Raw genomic sequence first — 22,642 nt, forward strand, 5'->3', positions numbered from 1 at the left:
ACATGTAAGTAAAATTATAAAATATTATTCTTTCCATGTTTGGCTTATTTCACTTACTGTAATGTCCTCCAGGCTTATCCATGTTTGTCAAATAGCAGAATCTCCTTTCTAAAGGCTGAACAAGTCTAGAGTTCTAATGTACAACAGGAGGATTATAGTTAATATAATTGTATTAGTATTTGTATTATATTGTTAATTAGTAATTTTTGTTAAATAAGTAGATTTTACCTGTTCTTGTCACAAAAAGTAACTATATGAGATGATAAATGTTTATCTGTTTCACTATAGTAACCACATTACTATCTATGTTTATTCCATAGCATCATATTATAAGCTTCATATATACACAATAAAATTATTTTTTAAATAAAGACAACCTATAGATTGTAAAAAAATATTCAAATCGTTATCTGATAAGGAGTTAATATCCAAAATTTATAAAGAACTCACACAACTCAAAAGCAAGAAAACACATCACCTGATTTAAAAAAGAAAAAAAAAATCTGAATAGACATTTCACCAGAGAATACATTAGAATGGCCAACAGTTATATAAAAAGATATTGAACATCACTAATCATCATGGGAAGCAAGTGAAAAGCACTATAAGATATCACCTCACACCCATTAGAATGGCTGTTATCAAAAAGACAAGAGAGCAAATGTTGGTGAGAGTGTGGAGAAAATGGAAGCTTTGCAGACTGTTGGTGGGAATGTAGATTTGTGTAGTTATTATGGAAAAGAGTATGAACGTTTCAAAAATTTAAAAATACAGTTACCATATGCAAAGCAAACCTTCTCCTAGGCACATATCCAAAGGAATGAAATAACCACATTATAAATATATCTACACTCCCATGTTCACTGCAGCATTATTCACAATAGTCAAGATATGAAACCAACGTATGTGTCTATTGATGGAAAAATGGATAAGGAAATATATATATATGAACATACAAATACATATATATGTGTGTGTATATATATATACACACATTTATATAAATATTATTCAGCCTTTAAAAAGAAGGCTATCTTGTCATATACTACAACATGGATGAACCTGGAGAACATAATGCTAAGTGAAAGAAAACAAACACAGAAATAAAATTATTGCATGATCTCACTTACATGCAGAATTTAAAAATAAAAAAAGGTCAAATATAAATAAAACAATGGTTACCAGGGGCAGAGTGAGGGAAAAAATAGGAAGATGTAGGACAAAGATGCAAAGTTACAGATATGTTTGATGAATAAGTCTAAAAGTCTAGTGTACAACGTTGAGTCTATAGTTAATAAAAGTGTATTGTATTTAATATTTCTTCTAAATGAGTAGATTATTGCTACTATTGCCCTGGATTGTGGTGAGTGGATAACTATGTGAGATGATGAACATGTTAATTTGTTTCACTATAATAATCACACACACACACACACAAACATATATAAATACATCTCATAATATCATGTTGTATTCCTTACCCATAAATAGTACAATTTATCTAAATGTACACTGAAAAAGAAAAATGTAAAGGCTTCAAATCAATAATCCAAGGTCCTACATTAAGGAACTAAAAAATAAGAGCAAACCAAACCCAAAGAAAGCAGAATGAAGAAAGTAGTAAATATATCAACCAAAAATGAATACATTTGAAAGCATTAAACAATATGGAAAATCAAGCAATGGGGAAAATACTCCCTATTCAGTAAATGGGGCTGTGATAACTGGCTAGCCATAAGCAAAAGATTTAAGCTGGACCCTTTTCTTATGCCATACATAAAGATCAACTCAAGTTTAAGGATTTAAATGTAAAACCCCAAACTATAAAACCACGGAAATACTACTTTGGCCATAGTAACGGGCAAAGATTTCATGACAAAGACACCAAAAGCAATCAAAACAAAAGCAAAATTTGACAAGTGAGATCTAATTAAACTAAAGAGCTTCTGCACAGCAAAAGAAACTATCAATAGAGTAAATAGATGACCTACAGAGTGGGAGAAAATATTTGCAAACTGTGCATCTTTCAAAGGTCTAGTATTCACATCTATTAGGAACTTAAACAATTTTACAAAAACAAAATAAACAAGTCCATTTAAAAAGTGGGCAAAGGACATGAACAGACACTTCTCAAAAGAAGATATACATGTGGCCAACATGCATATGAAAAAATACTCGATATCACTAATCATTAGAATAATGCCAATCAAAGCCACAATGAGATTCTACCTCACATCCATCAGAGCAGCTATCATAAAAGTCAAAAAATAAATGCTGGTGAGGTGGCAGGGAAAAGGGAACACCTATACACAGCTGTTGTGAGTGTAAATTAATTCAACCATTGTGGAGGGCAGTATGACAATTCCTCAAAGAGCTAAAAGCAGAATTACAATTCAACCCAGCAAACCCATTACTGGGTATATACCCAGAAGAATATATATCATTCTACCATGAAGACACATGCATGGAAATGTTCATTGCAACACTATTCACAATAAAAAAGACATGGAATCACCCTAAAGGCCCATCAATGACAGATTGGATAAAGAAAATATGATACATACACACCATGCAATATTATGCAGCCATAATAAAGAACAAGATCTTGTCTTTTGTGGGAACATGGATGAAACTGGAGGCTATTATCCTCAGCAAACTAATGCAGGAATAAAAAACCAAATATCACATGTTTTCACTTATACATGGGAGCTAAATGATAAGAACTTATGAACACAAAAAAGGAAGCAACAGACACCGAGTCTACTTTAGGTGGGAGGGTGGGACGAGACAGAGGAGCAGAAAAGATAACTCTTGGGTACTTGGCTTAGTACCTGGGTGATGAAATAATATGTAAAACAAATCCCCATGATACATGTTCACCTATGTAACAAACCTTTACATGTACCCCTAAACCTAAAATAAAAGTTTTTTCAAAAAGTGAGAAACACTAAAGGAAAGCGTATATAAAAACTCTCAGTACTCAGCATGGACAAAACACATGTAATGACATTTTACTGAAGTAGATATACAGATGACAAATGTACATAAAAATTGACACATGGGATCTAATTAAACTAAAGAGCTTTTGCACAGCAAAAGAAACTACCATCAGAGTGAAGAGGCAACCTACAGAATGGGAAAAAATTTTTGCAACCTACTCATCTGACAAAGGGCTAATATCCAGAATCTACAAAGAACTCAAACAAATATACAAGAAAAAAACAAACAACCCCATCAAAAAGTGGGGAAAGGATATGAACAGACATTTCTCAAAAGAAGACATCCATACAGCCAACAGACACATGAAAAAATGCTCATCATCACTCGCCATCAGAGAAATGCAAATCAAAACCACAATGAGATACCATCTCACACCAGTTAGAATGGCAATCAGTAAGAAGTCAGGAAACAACAGGTGTTGGAGAGGATGTGGAGAAATAGGAACACTTTTACACTGTTGGTGGGATTGTAAACTAGTTCAACCATTATGGAAAACAGTATGGCGATTCCTCAAGGATCTAGAACTAGATGTACCATATGACCCAGCCATCCCACTACTGGGTATATACCCAAAGGATTATAAATTACTCTACTACAAAGACACATGCACACGTATGTTTATTGCGGCACTATTCACAATAGCAAAGACTTGGAATCAACCCAAATGTCCATCTGTGACAGACTGGATTAAGAAAATGTGGCACACATACACCATGGAATACTATGCAGCCATAAAAAAGGATGAGTTTGCGTCCTTTGTAGGGACATGGATGCAGCTGGAAACCATCATTCTTAGCAAACTATCACAAGAAGAGAAAACCAAACACCGCATGTTCTCACTCATAGGTGGGAACTGAACAATGAGATCACTTGGACTCGGGAAGGGGAACATCACACACTGGGGCCTATCATGGGGAGGGGGAGGAGGGAGGGATTGCATTGGGGAGTTATACATGATATAAACGTCATGCATATGTACCCTAGAACTTAAAGTATAATAAAAAAAAAAAATATGAGTACTTCATTAGCTACTAAAGAAATGCAACATACAACCACAGGAGTTATCACTACACATCTATCAGAATGGCTAAAATAAAAACCATCTAATACAACAATCCCAGTACTGTGTATAGATACAATGGAAATACAGTCAATATGTTGAAGAGATATCTATACCCATGTTTATTGCAGCATTTTTCACAGTAGCCAAGATATGAAATCAACCTAAGTGTTGATTTAGATGAATGAATCCATAAAGAATGAATAAAGAAAATGTGGTGTACATACACAATGAATACTATGGAGTCATTTAGAAAATGAAATCTTTTCTTTTGTGACTACATGGATGAACCTAAGGGACATTATATTAACTGAAATAATCTAGGTACAGAAAGGCAAATACTGGATGATCTCACTCATATGTGAAACCTAAAACGTTGTTCTCACAGAAATAGAGAGTAGAATAGTAGTTTCCAGAGTTTGGGGAAGGGAGGGAAAAGGGAAAGATGGGAAGAGATTGGTCAGGAATACAAAGCCACAGTTAGATAGGAGGAATAAATTCTGGTGTTTTATTGCACAGTAGGATGACGGGAGTTAACAATAATATATATTTCAAAATAAGAGAAGGTTTTGAGTGTCCTAGTCATGAAATACCATAAATGTTTAAAGTGCTAATTACCTGATTTGATCATTACACAATATATCCATGTATCAAAACATCATGTTGTACCTCATAAATATATACATTATTATGTGCCAATGGCTTAATACCTGGGTGATGAAATGATTCATAAAACAAACCCCCATGACACAAGTTTACCTATATAACAAACCTGCACATGTATCCATGAAGTTAAAATAAAAGTTAAATTTTAAAAAAGGAAATAGAAAATAAAATAAATAAAAACTCCAATATGAATAATGTAGCAAATTTAGTCTTTTTTAATTATGGTAAAAATACAAATAACATAAAGTTCACCATTTTTAAAATAAGTTTACTTAGATTTACCTTTAATATTAATTTTCTTAACTTTAAAATTTTCCTACTTAACTAATAGTTCTGCATATTTATGGGGTACATGTGAAATTTTGATGCAGTCATACATTGTGTAATGATCAAATCGGTGTCGTTGGGATATCTACCGCTTCAAGCATTTAGCATTTTTGTGTTAGAACCATTTTAGCTTCACTCTTCTAGATATTTTTGAAATATACAATAAATTATTGTTGACTATAGTCACCTTGTTGTGCTACCGAACACCAGATAATATTTTTTCTGTCTAAATGTATTTTTTTACTCATTATTGTCCCCTTTCTATTCTACCCTCCCCACTACCCTTCCCAGCTTCTGGTAACCATCATTCTACTTTCTATCTTCAAGAGTTAAATGATTTTTTAGCTCCCACATATAAGTGAGAACATGCAGTATGTGTCTTCTGGTGCCTGGCTTATTTCACAAATGGCCAACAGGTATGTGAAAAAACTCTCAACAACTTTCATCATCAGAGAAATGCAAAGCAAAACTACTATGAGGTATCATGTCACACCAGTTAAAATGGATTGCATCAAAAAAGAAATATTGGATGCTGGTGAAGATATGGAAATAGAGGAACACTCACACACTGTCAGGGGAAATGTAAATTAGTACAGCAACTATAGAGAGCAGTATAGAGATTCCTTTAAAAAACTAAAAACAGAACTACTATATATTCTAGCTATTTCACTGGTGGAAATATATCCAAAATAAATTAAAAATCAATATATTGAAGAGACATCTGCAGTCCTGTGTTTATCGGAGAACTATTCACAATAGCCAAGATTTGAACTCAATCTAAGTGTCCATCAGCAAATGTATGGCTAAAAAAGTGGTATATGTACACATTGGAAATTTATTCAGCCACATAAAAATGAAATCCTATAATTTACAAAAAACATGGATGAAACTGTAGGACATTGTTAAGTAAAACAATCCAGGCACAGAAAGACAAATTTACCATTTTAAACATGTTTAATATTCAGTTTATTGGTATTAAGTACATTTACATTGTTTTGCAACCATCATCACTATCCATCACCACTGCTTTCTTATTTTTGAAAATTGAAATTCTGTTCCCATTAAACAGTAACTCCTCATTTCCCTAATCCAGCCCCTGGTAACTACCATTTTGTATTTTCTCTCTATGAAATTTGACTACTATATATAGCTAATCCATATAGTAATATGTGTCAGAATATTATTTGTTTTCCTTTTTTAAAAATTACTTTAAGCTCCGGGATACATGTGTAGATAGTGCAGATTTGTTACATAGGTATAAATGTGCCACAGCAGTTTGCTCCACCTATCAACCCATCATCTAAGTTTTAAGTCCCACACGCATTAGGTATTTGTCCTAAGGCTTTCCCTCCCCTTCCCCACCACCCCACAACAGACCCAGGTGTGCATTCTTCCTCTCCCTGTGTCCACGTGTTCTTATTGTTCAACTCCTACTTATGAGTGAGAACATGCGGCATTTGGTGTTTTGTTCCTGTGATAGTTTGCTGAGGATGATGGCTTCCAGCTTCATACATGTCCCTTCAAAGGACAAGATCTCATTATTTTTTATGGCGGCATAGTATTCCATTGTGTATACGTAACACATTTTCTTTATCTAGTCTATCATTGATGGACATTTGGGTTGGTTCCATGGTTTTGCTATTGTAAATAGTGCTCCCATATACATACATGTGCATGTGTCTTTATACTAGAATGATTTATATTCCTTTGAGTATATACCCAGTAATGAGATTGCTGGGTCAAATGATATTTCTGTTTTTCGATCCTTGAGGAATTGCCATACTGTCTTCCACAATGGTAGAACTAATTTACATTCCTACCAACAATATAAAAGCATTCCTATTTCTCCGCAGCCTCACCAGCATCTATTGCTTCCTGACTTGTTAATAATCCCCATTCTGACTGGTGTGAGATGGTATCTTATTGTGGTTTTGACTTTCGTGTCTCTAATGATCAGTGATGATGAGCTTTTTCATATGTTTGTTGGCTGCATAAATGTCTTCTTTTGAGAAGTGTCTGTTTATATCCTTTGCCCAGGTTTTGGTGGGCTTGTTTGATTTTCTCTTGTAAATTTGTTTAAATTCCTTGTAGATTCTTGATATTAGCCATGTGTCAGATGAGTAGATTGCAAACATTTTCTTCCATTCTGTAGGTTGCCTGTTTACTCTGATGCTAGTTTATTTTGCTGTGCAGAAGCTCTTTAGTCTAATTAGATCCCATTTGTCAATTTTAGCTTTTGTTGCAATTCCTTTTGGTGTTTTCGTCATGAAGTCTTTTCCTATGCCTATGTCATAAATGTTATTGCCTAAGTTTTCTTCTAGAGTTTTTATTGTTTTGTGTTTTACATTTAAGTCTTTAATCCATATTGAGGCAATTTTTGTATAAGGCATAAGGAACAAGTCTAGTTTCAGTTTTATGCATATGGCTAGCCAGTTTTTTCAGCACCATTTGTTAAACAGGGAATCCTTTCCCCGTTGCTTGTTTTCATCAGGTTTGTCAAAGAATAGATGGTTGTAGATGTGTGGTGTTATTTCTGAAGCCTCTGTTCTTCCGCATTGGTCTATATTTCTGTTTTGGTGCCAGTGCTGTTTTGGTTACTGTAACCTAGTATAGTTTGAAGTCAGGTAGCATGATGCCTCCAGTTTTGGTCTTTCTGCTTAAGATTGTTTTGGCTATACAGGCCCTTTTTTGGTTCCATATAAAGTTTAAAGTAGTTGTTTCTAATTCTGTGAAGAAATTCAATGGTACTTAGATGGAAATAGCATTGAATCTATAAATTACTTTGGGCAGTATGGCCATTTTTGTAATATTGATTCTTCCTATCCATAAGCATGGAAAGTTTTTCCATTTATTTGTGTCCTCTCTTATTTGATTGAGCAGTGATTTGTAGTTCTTTGAAGAGGTCCTTCTCGTCCCTTGTAAGCTGTATTCCTAGATATTTTATTCTCTTTTTAGGAATTGTGAATGGAAATTCATTCATGATTGGGCTCTCTGCTTGCCTATTATTGGTGTATAAGAATGCTTGTAGGCTGTGCGTGGTGGCTCACGCCTGCAATCCCAGCAATTTGGGTGGATCAGGAGTTTGAGGTCAGCCTGACAAATATGGTGAAACCCCGTCTCTACTAAAAATTCAAAAACTAGCCAGGCATGGTGGCGCATGCCTGTAATTCCAACTACATGGGAGATTGGGGCAGAGAATCAGTTGAACCTGGGAGACGGAGGTTGCTGTGAGCTGAGATCATGACTCTGCCTCAAAAAAAAAAAAAAAGAGCAAAAAACTAATGCTTATAATTTCTGCGCACTGATTTTGTATCCTGAGACTTTGCTGAAGTTGCTTATTAGCTTAAGGAGTTTGGGGGTTGAGACAACAGGGTTTTCTAAATATACAATCATGTCATCTGCAAACAGATAATTTGACTTCCTTTCTTTCTATTTGAATACTCTTTATTTCTTTCTCTTGCCTGATTGTGCTGGCCAGAATTTCCAATATTAGGTTGAATAGGAGTGGTGACAGAGCGCATCATTGTCTTGTGCCAGTTTTCAAAGGGAATGTTTCCAGTTTTTGCCCATTCAGTATGATATTGGCTGTGGGGTTGTCATAAATGACTCTTATTATTTTGAGATACATTCCATCAATACCTAGTTTATTGAGAGTTTTTAGCATGAAAGGCTGTTGAATTTTGTCAAATGTCTTTTCTGCATCTATTGAGATAATCATATGGTTTTTGTCATTGGTTCTGTTTATGTGATGGATTACATTTATTGATTTGCATATGTTGAACCAGCCTTGCATCCCAGGGATGAAGCTGACTTGATTGTGGTGGATATGCTTTTTTATATGCTTCTGGATTCGGTTTGCCAGTATTTTATTGAGGATTTTTTGCATTGATGCTCATCAGGGATATTGGACTGTAAGTTCCTTTTTTTTGTTGCTCTCTGCTAGGTTTTGATATCAGGATGATGCCGGCCTCATAAAATGAGTTATGGAGGATTCCGTCTTTTTCTATTGTTTGGAATAGTTTCAGAATCAATGGTACCAGCTCCTCTTTGTACCTCTGGTAGAATCTGGGTGTGAATCCATGTGGTCCTGAACTTTTTTGGTTGCTAAGCTATTAATTACTCCCTCAGTTTCAGAACTTGTTATTGGTCTATTCAGGGAGTCGACTTCTTCCTGGTTTAGGCTTGGGAGGGTATATGTTTCCAGGAATTTATCAATTTCTTCTAGATTTTCTAGTTTATCTGTGTAGAGGTGTTTATAGTATTCTCTGATGGTAGTTTGCATTTCTTTGGGATCAGTGGCAATATCCCCTTTATCTTTTTTTATTGTATCTATTTGATTCTTCTCTTTTCTTCTTTATTAGTTTGGCTAGAAGTTTATTTGGCTGATCTTTTCTAAAAACCAGCTCTTGGACTCATTGATTTTTTTTGAAGAGTTTTCCATTTCTCTGTATTTTTCATTTCTGCTCTGATCTTAGTTATTTCTTGTCTTCTGCTAGCTTTTGAATTTGTTTGCTCTTATCTAGTTCTTCTAATTGTGATGTTAGTGTGCTGATTTTAGATCTTTTCTACTTTCTCTTCTAGGCATTTAGTGCTATAAATTTCTGTCTAAACAATGCCTTAGGTGTGTCCCAGAGATTCTGGTACTTTGTGTCTTTCTTCTCATTAACTTCAAAGAACTTATTTATTTCTGCCTTAATTTCGTTATTTACTTAGTAGTCATTCAGGAGCAGGTCGTTTAGTTTCCATATAGTTGTGCAATTTTGAGTGAGTTTCTTAATCCTGAGTTCTAATTTGATTGCACTGTGGTCTGAGATGCTGTTTGTTATAATTTCTGTTCTTTTGCATTTGCTGAGGAATGTTTTACTTCCAATTATGTGGTCAATTTTAGAATAAGTGTGATGTGGTGCTGAGAAAAATGTATATTCTGTTGATTAGGGGTAGACATTTCTGTAGATGTCTATTAGGTCCACTTGATCCAAAGCTGAGTTCAAGTCTTGAATATTCTTGTTAATTTTGTCTTGTTGATCTGTCTAATAATGGCAGTGGGATGTTAAATTCTCCCATTATTATTGCGTGGGAGTCTAAGTCTATTTGTACATCTCTAAGAACTTGCTTTATAAATCTGGATGCTCCTTTATTGGGTGCATATATATTTAGGATAGTTAACTCTTCTTGTTGCATTGATCCCTTTACCATTATGTAACGCTCTTCTTTGTCTCTTTTGTTCTTTGTTGGTTTGAAGTCTGTTTCATCAGAGACTAGGATTGCAATCCCTGCTTGTTTTTGCTTTCCATTTGCTTGGTAAATATTTTTCCATCCATTTATTTTGAGCCTATGTGTGTCTTTGCATGTGAGATGGATCTCCTGAATACAGCACACTGATGGGTCTTGGCTTTTATCCAATTTGTCAGTCTATGTCTTTTAATTGGGGCATTTAGCCTGTTTACATTTAAGGTTAATATTGTTATGTGTGAATTTGATCCTGTCATTACGATGCTAAGTGGTTATTTTGCCCATTAGTTGAGACAGTTTCTTCATAGTGTTGATGGTCTTGCCAATTTGGTATGTTTTTGCAGTTGCTGGTACCAGTTGTTCCTTTCTATGTTTAGTGCTTCCTTCAGGAGCTCTTGCAAGGCAGGCCTGGTGGTGACAAAATTTCATAGCATTTGCTTATCTGTAAAAGATTTTATTTCTTCTTTGCTTATGACGGGTAGTTTGGCTGGATGTAAAATTCTGGGTTGAATTTTTTGAGATGGAGTCTGGCTCTGTCACCCAGGCTGGATTGCAGTGGTGCAGTCTCGGCTCACTGCAATATTCGCCTCCTGGGTTCAAGTGATTCTCCTGTCTCAGCCTCCCAAGTAGCTAGGACTACAGGCATGCGCCACCACACCCAGTTATTTTTTGTATTTTTAGTAGAGATGGGATTTCACCATGTTGGCCAGGATGGTATCTATCTCTTGAACTCGTGATCTGCCCACCTCAGCCTCCCAAAGAGCTTGGATTACAGGTGTGAGCCACTAGGTCTGGCCAAGATTTCATATAAAGTTTTTATATTTTCAACTTTTAAGTGCAGGTGTATATGTGCAGGATGTGCAGGTTTGTTACATAGTTAAATGTGTGTTGTATACCTATGTTGTTTGTTACATAGGTAAACTATGGTGGCTTGCTGCATAGATTATCCCATCACTTAGGTATTAAGCCCAACGTCCATGAACTATTCTACCAGATGCTCTCGCTCCACCCACTCCCCAGCCTCTGAAAGGTCCCAGTGTGTGTTGCTCCCCCACATGTGTTCATGTGTTCTCATCATTCAGCTCCCACTTATAAGTAAGAAAGCATAGTATCTGGATTTCTGTTTCTGTGTTAGTTTGCTGAGGATAACATCTTTCAGCTCCATCTATGTCCCTGCAAAGAACATGATCTTTTTCCCTTTTATGGCTGCACAGTATTCCACAGTGTATATATACCACATTTTCCTTGTAGTTTATAACTGATGAACATTTAGTCCGATTTCACATCTTTGCTATTGTGAATAGTGCTAGTGCTGCAGTGAACATACAAATGCATGATCTTTATAATAGAATGATTTATATTTCCTTGGGTATATACAGTATATATCTGCCTCTAGGTCTTTGAGGAATTGTCACATTGCCTTGCACAGTGGTTGAACTAATTTACACTCCCACCAGCAGTGTGAAAGCATTCCTTTTTCTCCACAACCTCGCCTTTAGGATGTATTTTATTTTCCTGCAAAAAGAAAAAGTTACTGAGAATGCATTGGCTTTGTAGATCACTTTGATTAGTATTGATATAATAACTCTTTTGTCTTCTGATCCATGAACAAAATGTATTTTTATCCTTCTCTTCTAGGTTTTCTAGGTTGTGAGCATAAAGGTGTTTTAGTAGCCTCAAATGGTCTTTTGTATTTTTGTGGTATAAGTTTTATTATCTATCATTTTGTTTCTAATTGAGCTTATTTGTCTCTTCTCTCTTCTTTTCTTGGTTAAACTCACTAATTGTCTATCAATTTTCTTTATCTTTCCAAAGAACCAGCTTTTGTGTCATTTATCATTTTTTTGTATTTATTTATTTATTTATTTATTATTTATTTTGAGACAGAGTCTTGCTCTGTCACCCAGGCTGAAGTGCTGTGTAGTATCTCGGCTCACTGCAAGCTCTGCCTCCGGGTTCATGCCATTCTCCTGCCTCAGCCTCCCAAGTAGCTGGGACTACAGGCGCCCACCACTACGCCTGGCTAATTTTTTTGTATTTTTAGTAGAGACGGGTTTTCACCATGTTAATCAGGATGGTCTTGATCTCCTGACCGTCTCGGCCTCCGAAAGTGCTGGGATTACAGGCACGAGCCACCGCACCCAGCCTATCTTTTTAAATTTTTTCTTTCAATTTTATTTAGATCTGCTTTATTCTTTGTCATTTCTCTTTTCTTTTATTGTTTTTTTCCAGCTGGGTTTGGTTTTGGTTTGCTCTTGTTTCTCTAGTTACTTGAGGTATGACAGTATATCTATTTGTGCTCTTTCAGACTTTTTGATGTTTGCATTTAATGGTGTAAACTTTTCTCTTAGCACTACTTTTAGGGCTAATATCAAGAATCTGCTGATAAATCAAATAAATCAGCAAAAAAAGTAAATAATATCATCAAAAATGTGCAAAATACTTGAATAGACAATTTTCAGTAGAAGATATACAAATGGTCAACGAACACACGGAAAATGCTCAGCATTATTAATAATCAGGTAATGCAAATTAAAACCACAAGGCAATATTACTTTACTCCTGCAAGAATACCCATAATTCCATAATATTAAAAAATAAATATTGGTGTGGATGTGATACAAAGAGAACACTTCTACACTGTGGCTGGAAAGATAAACTAGTACAACCACTATGAAAAACAGTATGGAGATTCCTTAAATAACTAAAAGTAGAGCTATTGTTCAATCTCACTACTGGTTATCTACCCAAAGGAAAAAAAGTCACTATATTAAAAACAAAACAAAACAAAAAAAAACCTTGCACATGCATGTTTATAGCAGCACAATTTGCAATTGCAAAAGTATGAGACCAGTATAAATTTTCATCAACCAACGAGTAGGTAAAGAAAATGTGGTATATATATACTATGGAATACTACTCAGCCATAGAAAGAAACAAAATAATGGCATTCTCAGCAAACTAGATGGAGTTGGAGACCATTATCCTAAGTGAAGTAACACAGGAATGAAAAACCAAATATCTTATATCTCACTCATAAATTAAAGCTGAGTTATAAATATAAAAAGGCATAAGAATAATATAATGGACTTTGGAGACCCAGGGAAAGATGTGAGGTGGGTGAGGGGTAAAAGACTACACATTAGGCATACTGTACACTGATGGGGTGATGGATTCATCAAAATTTCAGAAAACACCACTAAAGAACTTATCTATGAAACTGAAACTTATCGGCCGGGCGCGGTGGCTCAAGCCTGTAATCCCAGCACTTTGGGAGGCCGAGACGGGCGGATCACGAGGTCAGGAGATCGAGACCATCCTGGCTAACACGGTGAAACCCCGTCTCTACTAAAAAATACAAAACCTAGCCGGGCGTGGTGGCCGGCGCCTGTAGTCCCAGCTACTCGGGAGGCTGAGGCAGGAGAATGGCGTGAACCCGGAGGCGGAGCTTGCAGTGAGCTGAGATCCGGCCACTGTACTCCAGCCTGTGTGACAGCGAGACTCCGTCTCAAAAAAAAAAAAAAAAAAAAAAAAAAAAAAAAAAAAAAAAAAAAAAAAAAAAGAAACTGAAACTTAACTATTCCCCCAAAACTGTTGAATAAAATAAAACAAATAAAAGTAAAAAGTAAATATTAACACCAATCCTTCTCAAAATTTTAACAACTGTAAAGGAGAAGAAGCTACTGAATTCATTTTATGAGGCCAGCATTAACCTGATACCAAAGCCAAATAATAATACTACAAGAAAAGAAAAATACAGACCGATATTCTTAATGAGTATTGACGCAAATATCCCCAACAAAATAATAGCAAACACAATTCAATAACACTTTTATAAAGATGATGCACCAGGACAAAGTGGCATTTATTCCTAGAATGCAAGGATTTTTCAACCTATGAAAATCAATTAGTGTAATACACCACATCATTATGATGAAGAAAAATAGAAACACATAAAAATCTCAATCAATGATTGGGAAAAATTTTTTGAAAAAATTCAAGGTGGTTTTAAGACAAAAACATTTAGCAATCTAAGAATGGAAAGAAACTGCCTCAACATAATAAAAATCATATAAGAAAAACCCAGAGCTAACATTATACTCAAGGGTAAAAGAACAAAACCTTTCCCTCTAAAACAGAAAGAAGTCAGAAATGCCCAATCATTTTTTATTAGTATTATTATTATCCTTTTTTAAGTTCTGGGGTACCTGTGCAGAACATGTAGGTTTGTTACATAGGTATACATGTGCCATGGTGGTTTGCTGCACCCATCAACCCATCATCTACATTAGGCATTTCTCCTAATGCTATCCCTCCCCCAGCCCCACCCCTGACAGACCCCAGTGTGTGATACTCCCACCCCCATGTCCAATATTCTAATTGTTCAACTCCCACTTATGAGTGAGAACATGTGATGTTTGCTTTTCTGTTCTTGTGTTAATTTGCTGAGAATGATGGGTTCAAGCTTCATCCATGTCCCTGAAAAGGACATGAATACATCCTTTTTTATGACTGCACAGTATTTCATGGTGTGTATATGCCACATATTCTTTATCCAGTCTATCTATCATTGATGGGCATTTGGGTTGGTTCCAAGTCTTGGCTATTGTGAACAATGCAGCAATAGACACACATGTGCATGTGTCTTCATAGTAGAATGATTATAATCCTTTGGGTATATACCCAGTAATGGGACTGCTGGGTCAAATGGTATTTCTAGTTCTAGATCCTTGAGGAATCACCACACTGTCTTCCACAATGGTAGAAGTAATTTACACTCCCACTAACCATGTAAAAGCGTTCCTATTTCTCCACATCTTCTTTAGCATCTGTTGTTTCCTGACTTTTTAGAACACTGTTCTAACTGGTGTGAGATGGTATCTCATTGTGGTTTTGATTTGCATCTCTCTAATGACCAGTGATGATAAGCTTTTTTTATATGATTGTAGGCCAAATAAACGTCTTCTTTTGAGAAGTGTCTGTTCATATCCTTCACCCACTTTTTGACGGAGTTTTTTTCTTATAAATTTGTTTAAGTTCCTTGTAGATTCTGGATATTAACCCTTTGTCAGATGGATAGATTGCAAAAATTTTCTCCCATTCTTTAGGTTGCCTATTCACTCTGACGATAGTTTATTTTGCTGCACAGAAACTCTTTAGCTTATTTATCTCCCATTTGTCAATTTTGGCTATTGTTGAAAAAATTCTCAACAAAATGCTAGCTAATTGAATCCAACAGTATATCAAACAATGTATACATTACAATCAAGTGAGTTTCATACCAGAAAGGGAGGCGGAATTTAACACATGCAAATCAATAAATGTAATACATAACATAAACAGAATTTTAAAAAATCATATGATCATCTCAATCGATGCAGGGAAAGCATTTGATAAAATTCAGCATCTCCTTATGATAAAAACCCTCAACAAAATTGGCATATAAGAATCAGACTTCAAGGTAATAAAATTTATCTATGACAGCCAATATCATACTGAATGGGAAAAAGTTTAAAACACTCCCCCTGAGAACTGGACCAGACCAAGGATGCACACTTTCACCACTTCCATTCAACATAGTACCGGAAATCCTAGCCACAGCAATAAGATGAGAGAAAGAAATAAAGCACATCTAAACTGGGAAAGAGGAAGTACAACTATTGTTGTCCTTTGGTGATACAATTTTATACCCAGAAAACCCTAAAGACTAATCCCCAAAGTTCCTAGATCTGATAAATAAATTCAGTAAAGTTTCAGGATAGAAAATCATTGTACACAAAGTAGTAGCGCTGCTATACACCAACAGAAACAAAAATGAGAATCAAATCAAGGACTTAACCCTTTTTACTATAGCTACAAAAAGATAAAATACTTAGGAATATTCTTAACTAAGGAGGTGAAAGATTTCTACAAAGAAAACTACAATACACTGCTGAAAGAAATCATAGATGACACAAAGAAATGGAAACACAGCCAATGCTCATTGATCAGTAGAATCAATATTGTGAAAAGGATCATACTGCCAGAACAATCTATAAATTGAATGCAATTCTTATCAAAATATTAGCATTGTTCTTCACAGAACTGGAATAAAACAATTCTAAAATTCATATGGAACCAAAAAAGAGCCTGCGTAACCAATGTAAGACCAAGTGAGAAAACAACAACTAATCTGGAGGCATCACATCATCTGGCTTCAAATTATACTATATGTGTATATTTACCAAAACAGCATGGCAGTGGTATAAAAACAGGTGTGTAGACCAATGGAAGAGAATAGAGAACATAGAAATATAGCCAAATACCCATAGCAAATTGATCTTCAACAAAGCAAACAAAACATAGAGTGGGGAAAGGACACCCTATTCAACAAATACTGCTGAGATTATTGGCAAGTCACATGTAGGATAATAAAACTGGATCTTCATCTCTCATCTTACACAAAATCAACTCAAGATGGATCAAAGACTTAAATCTAAGACCTGAAAACCTAAAAATTCTAGGAGTTAACATCAGAAAAACTATTCTAGACATTGAATTAGACAGAGTTCATGACCAAACACCCACAAGCAAATGTAACAAAAACAAAAATAAATAGATGGGACTTCATTAAACTAAAAAGCTTCTGCACACCCAAAGAAATAATCAGCAGAGTAAACAGACAACCCACGGAGTGAGAAAAAATATTTGAAACTCTACATCTGATAAAGAACTAATATCCAGAATCTACAAAGAATTCAACAAATCAACAAGAAAAAAGTATAATTCCATCAAAAAGTTGGCTAAAGACATGAATGGACAGTTCTCAAAAGAAGATATACAAATGGTAAACAAACACTTGGAAATGCTCAAAATTAATAATTGTCAGGGAAACACAACCAAAACCACAGTGCAATGCCACCTTGCTCCTACAAGAATGGTCATAATCAAAAAATATTTTAATAATGGATGTTGGCATAAATGTGGTGAAAAAGGAACACTTTTACACTGCTGGTGGATATGTAAATTAGTACAACCACTGTGAAATACAGTATGGGGATTTCTTAAAGTACTAAAAGTAGAGCTACCATTTGATCCAGCAATCCCACTATTGGGTATCTATCCAGAGGAAAATAAGTCATTATATGAAAAAGACACTTGCACACACCTTTATAGCAGCACAATTCACAATTGCGAAAACATGGAACCTGCCCTAATGCCCATCAATCAATGAGTCAATAAAGAAAATGTGATTTTATGTATATATATGAACACTATTCAGCCTACTGAATAAATAAAATAATGACATTCACAGCAACTTGGATGGAGCTGGAGATCATTATTCTAAGTAAAGTAACTAAGGAATGGAAAACCAAACATCGTATATTCTCACTTACAGGTGGGAACTAAACTATGAGGATGCAAAGACATAAGAATTATACAATGGACTCTGGGGATTCAGGGGGAAGAATGAGAGATGTGATGAGGCATAAAAAACTACACATTAAGTGCAGTATACACTGCTTGGGTTATGGGTGCACCAAAATCTGAGAAATCACCAACAAAGAACTTATTCATGTGATCAAACATCACCTTTTTCTTCAAAACTATTGAAATTAAAAGATCAGAAAAGATTGGCTATTGTCACAAAGACAACAATAACAAATCTTGCAAGGATGCAAATATGGGTCTCTCAATTACTGTTGATGGGAGTGTAAATTAGTATGGTTATTTTGAAAAACAGTATGGAGTTTCCTTAAAAAGATAAAAATATATCTGCCTTATGATCCAGCAATTCCACTACTGGTTATTTACCCAAACGAAAGAAAATTGACATGTCAAATTCTGCACTCCCATGTTTACTGCAGCACTATTCACAATAGCCAAGAATTTGAATCAACCTGCATTCACAACCACACAAGTGGTTTAGGAGCATGTGGTATATATACATATTAGAAAACTAAAATTTGTTATTTCATGGCAACATAGATGAGCTTGGTGGGCATTATGTTAAGTAAAGTAAGTCAGGTATAGAAAGACAAATACTACATGTTCTCACTGATATGTGGAAGCTAAGCAATTGGTCTTATAAAAGTATAGAGTAGAACAGGAGTTGCTAGAGATCAGAAAGGGTAAGGGTACAGGGCTATAGGGAGAAGTTAGTTAATAGATACAAAACTACAGTTAGATAGGAGAAAGAGTTTTTAGTTTTCTATAGCACTGTAGAGTGACTATGGTAAACAATAATTTAACGTACTTTTTCAAATAGCTAGAGAATAGGATTTTGACTATCCCAAAACAAAGAAATAATAAAAATTTGAGGTGATGAATACGCTAACCACCCTAATTTGATTATTATACATTGTATTCATGTACTGAAATATTACACTGTACTCCATAAACATGTAAAATTATTGTGCATTGATTAAAATGTATATTTAAAATAAATACTGTCAATTTAAAAAATCATTTATTGAGGTAAAATTTACATAACAAAATGATTCATTGTAAAGTGAACAAAGTGAAAATTGCATTTAGCAATATTGTGCAACCTTCATCTCTACCTGGTTCCAAAATATTTTCATCATTCCAAAGTAAAACCACTTACTCAGTAAGTGGTTTCTCTCATTGCTCCCTCTACCTAGACTCTGCCAACTATCAGCATGCATTGTATCTGTGGATTTGTCTATGCTGAATATTTTATATAAATTTCATCATACAATATGTTTCCCTTTGTGATTGATATCTTTCATTGAGCATGATGCTTTGGTGGTTCATCTACATTATAGGATTTATTACCACTTTATTTTTTACAGCTAAATTATATATATATATATATATCATATATAAAATTTTGTTTATCATTTCTTCTCTTATGAATATTTGGGTTGTTTTCACCTTTGAACTGTTGTGAATAATGTTACTATAATATTGGTGTTCAAATACCTGTTTCAGTGCCAGCTTTCAGGTCTTTAATACATATAGCTAGGAGTGGGATTGGAAGGTCATAGGTAATTCCATGTTTGTTTGACTTTTTGAGGAGCAGCTAAACTGCTTTCTAAAAAGGTAACACCATTTTACAAACTCACTACCAATGTACAATAGCTTCAATTGTTCCACATTATCTTCAACACTTTAATTTTCATTTATATTATAGCTATGCTAATACGTGTGATGAGGTATTCAATTGTAGTTTTCGGTTTGCATTTTTCTAATTTATAATAACTTAAGCATCTTTTTGGAAGCTTATTGGTGATTTGTATCTCTTCCTTGGAGAAATGTATATTTAAGTCTTTTCTTCATTTCTGAATTGAGTCGTTTATCCTTTGTTGACCGAGTTGTAGAAATTATTTATGTATAATGGATCCCATATCTTATCAGATAAATTATTTTCAAACATTTTCTTCCATTATTTAGGTTATCTTTATAGTTTTTATATTGACCTTTGATGCACAAAAGTTTTAAATTTTGATGAAGTCTATTCATTTCTTTTTTATTTATGTATTTTTCTTCTGTTGTTTATTACTTGGTGTCATATTTAAGATTCTACTGCCATAGCCAAAGTATTAAAAGTTTACTTAAATGTTTTCTTTTAAGATATTTATAATTTTAGCTGTTATACTTAGGTCATTAATTCATATTGAATTAATTTTTATATATTGTGAATTAGAGTTCCCAATTCGTTTTTTTTTTTTTTTTTTTTTTTTTTTTGGCATTTAGATAACCAATTATCATGTCATCATTTGTGGAAGAGAATTTTTTTTTAGACTGAAAGGTCTTGGCACTCTTACCAAAATCAATTAGTCATAGATGTATGAACTTATGTCTGAAATCTCAATACTATTCCCTTGGCCTGTATGTCTACCCATATGCCAGTACCACACTGTTTTGATTACTGCAGTATGGAAGCAAGTTTTGAAATCAAGAACGGTGTGCCCCTCAGCTTTTTTGATAAAGTCTTTTAATAAAAGCTTTTTATTTTTGATAAGTTCAATGTACTTTTGAAGAAAATTTTTCTTTTTTTTTATTATACTTTAAGTTCTAGGGTACATGTGCATGACGTTTATATCATGTATAACTCCCCAATGCAATCCCTCCCTCCTCCCCCCTCCCCATGATAGGCCCCAGTGTGTGATGTTCCCCTTCCCGAGTCCAAGTGATCTCATTGTTCAGTTCCCACCTATGAGTGAGAACATGCGGTGTTTGGTTTTCTCTTCTTGTGATAGTTTGCTAAGAATGATGGTTTCCAGCTGCATCCATGTCCCTACAAAGGACGCAAACTCATCCTTTTTATGGCTGCATAGTATTCCATGGTGTATGTGTGCCACATTTTCTTAATCCAGTCTGTCACAGATGGACATTTGGGTTGATTCCAAGTCTTTGCTATTGTGAATAGTGCCGCAATAAACATACGTGTGCATGTGTCTTTGTAGTAGAGTAATTTATAATCCTTGGTCAAGATTTAATTTCATTTAAAATTTTTTTTTGGCTATTCAGGGCCACCTGTAACTCCATATGAATTTCAGAATCAGCTTTTCCAACAAAAATATATGGGGGTGGGGGGCGAAGCAAGATGGCCGAATAGGAACAGCTCCAGTCTCCAACTCCCAGCGCCAGTGACACAGAAGACAGGTGATTTCTGCATTTTCAACTGAGGTACTGGATTTATCTCACTAGCGAGTGCCGGACAATCAGTGCTGGTCAGCTGTTGCAGCCCAACCAGCGAGAGCAGAAGCAGGGCGAGGCATCCGTCACCTGGGAAGCACAATGGGGAAGGGAATCCCTTTTCCTAGCCAGGGGAACTGAGACACACAACACCTGGAAAATCGGGTAACTCCCACCCCAATACTACGCTTTAAGCAAACGGGCACACCAGGAGATTATATCCCACACCTGGCCGGGAGGGACCCACGCTCACAGAGCTTTCCCCATTGCTAGCACAGCAGTCTACCATCTAACTGCAAGGCAGCAGCAAGGCTGGGTGAGGGGCACCCGCCATTGCTGAGGCTTAAGTAGGTAAACAAAGCCCTGGGAAGCACAGAATGGGTGGAGCTCACAGCAACTCAAGGAAGCCTGCCTGTCTCTGTAGACTCCACCTCTGGGGACAGGGCACAGCGAAACAACAACAACAACAACAACAAAAGCAGCAGAAACCTCTGCAGATGCAAACGACTCTGTCTGACAGCTTTGAAGAGAGCAGTGGATCTCCCAACACGGAGGTTGAGATCTGAGAACAGACTGCTGCTCAAGTGGGTCCCTGACCATGAGTAGCCTAACTGGGAGACATCCTCCATTATGGGCAGACTGACACCCCACACCTCACACGGTGGAGTACACCCCTGGGAGGAAGCTTCCAAATCAAGAATCAGACAGGTACACTCGCTGTTCAGCAGTATTCTATCTTCTGCAGCCTCTGCTGCTGACATCCAGGCAAACAGGGTCTAGAGTGGACCTCAAGAAATCTCCAACAGACCTACAGCTGAGGGACCTGACTGTTAGAAGGAAAACTAACAAACAGGAAGGACATCCACACCAAAATCCCATCAGTACGTAACCATCATCAATGACCAGAGGCAGATAAAACCACAAAGATGGGGAAAAAGCAGGGCAGAAAAGCTGGAAATTCAAAAAATAAGAGTGCATCTCCCCCTCCAAAGGAACGCACCTCATCGCCAGCAACGGATCAAAGCTGGTCAGAGCCAGTGCAAAGAAAATAAAATTTTGAAAAAAGAGTGGAAGAATTGATAACCAGAATAATTAATGCAGAGAAGGCCTTAAACGAACTGACAGAGACGAAAACCATGACACAAGAAATACGTGACAAATCCACAAGCTTCAGTAACCGACTTGATCAACTGGAAGAAAGAGTATCAGCGATTGAGGATCAAATGAATGAAATGAAGCAAGAAGAGAAGCCTAAAGAAAAAAGAAGAAAAAGAAATGAACAAAGCCTGCAAGAAGTATGGGATTATGTAAAAAGACCAAATCTACATCTGATTGGGGTGCCTGAAAGTGAGGGGGAAAATGGAACCAAGTTGGAAAACTCTCTTCAGGATGTCATCCAGGAGAACTTCCCCAACCTAGTAGGGCAAGCCAACATTCAAATTCAGGAAATACAGAGAACTCCACAAAGATACTCCTCGAGAACAGCAACTCCAAGACACATAATTGCCAGATTCACCAAAGTTGAAATGAAGGAAAAAATCTTAAGGGCAGCCAGAGAGAAAGGTCAGGTTACCCACAAAGGGAAGCCCATCAGACTAACAGCAGACCTCTAGGCAGAAACTCTACAAGCCAGAAGAGAGTGGGGGCCAATATTCAACATTCTTAAAGAAAAGAATTTTCAACCCAAAATTTCATATCCAACCAAACTAAGTT

The sequence above is a fragment of the Trachypithecus francoisi genome, unplaced genomic scaffold (genome assembly GCF_009764315.1).
Source record: "Trachypithecus francoisi isolate TF-2019V2 unplaced genomic scaffold, Tfra_2.0 Lachesis_group6, whole genome shotgun sequence".
Lineage (NCBI taxonomy): Eukaryota > Metazoa > Chordata > Mammalia > Primates > Cercopithecidae > Trachypithecus > Trachypithecus francoisi.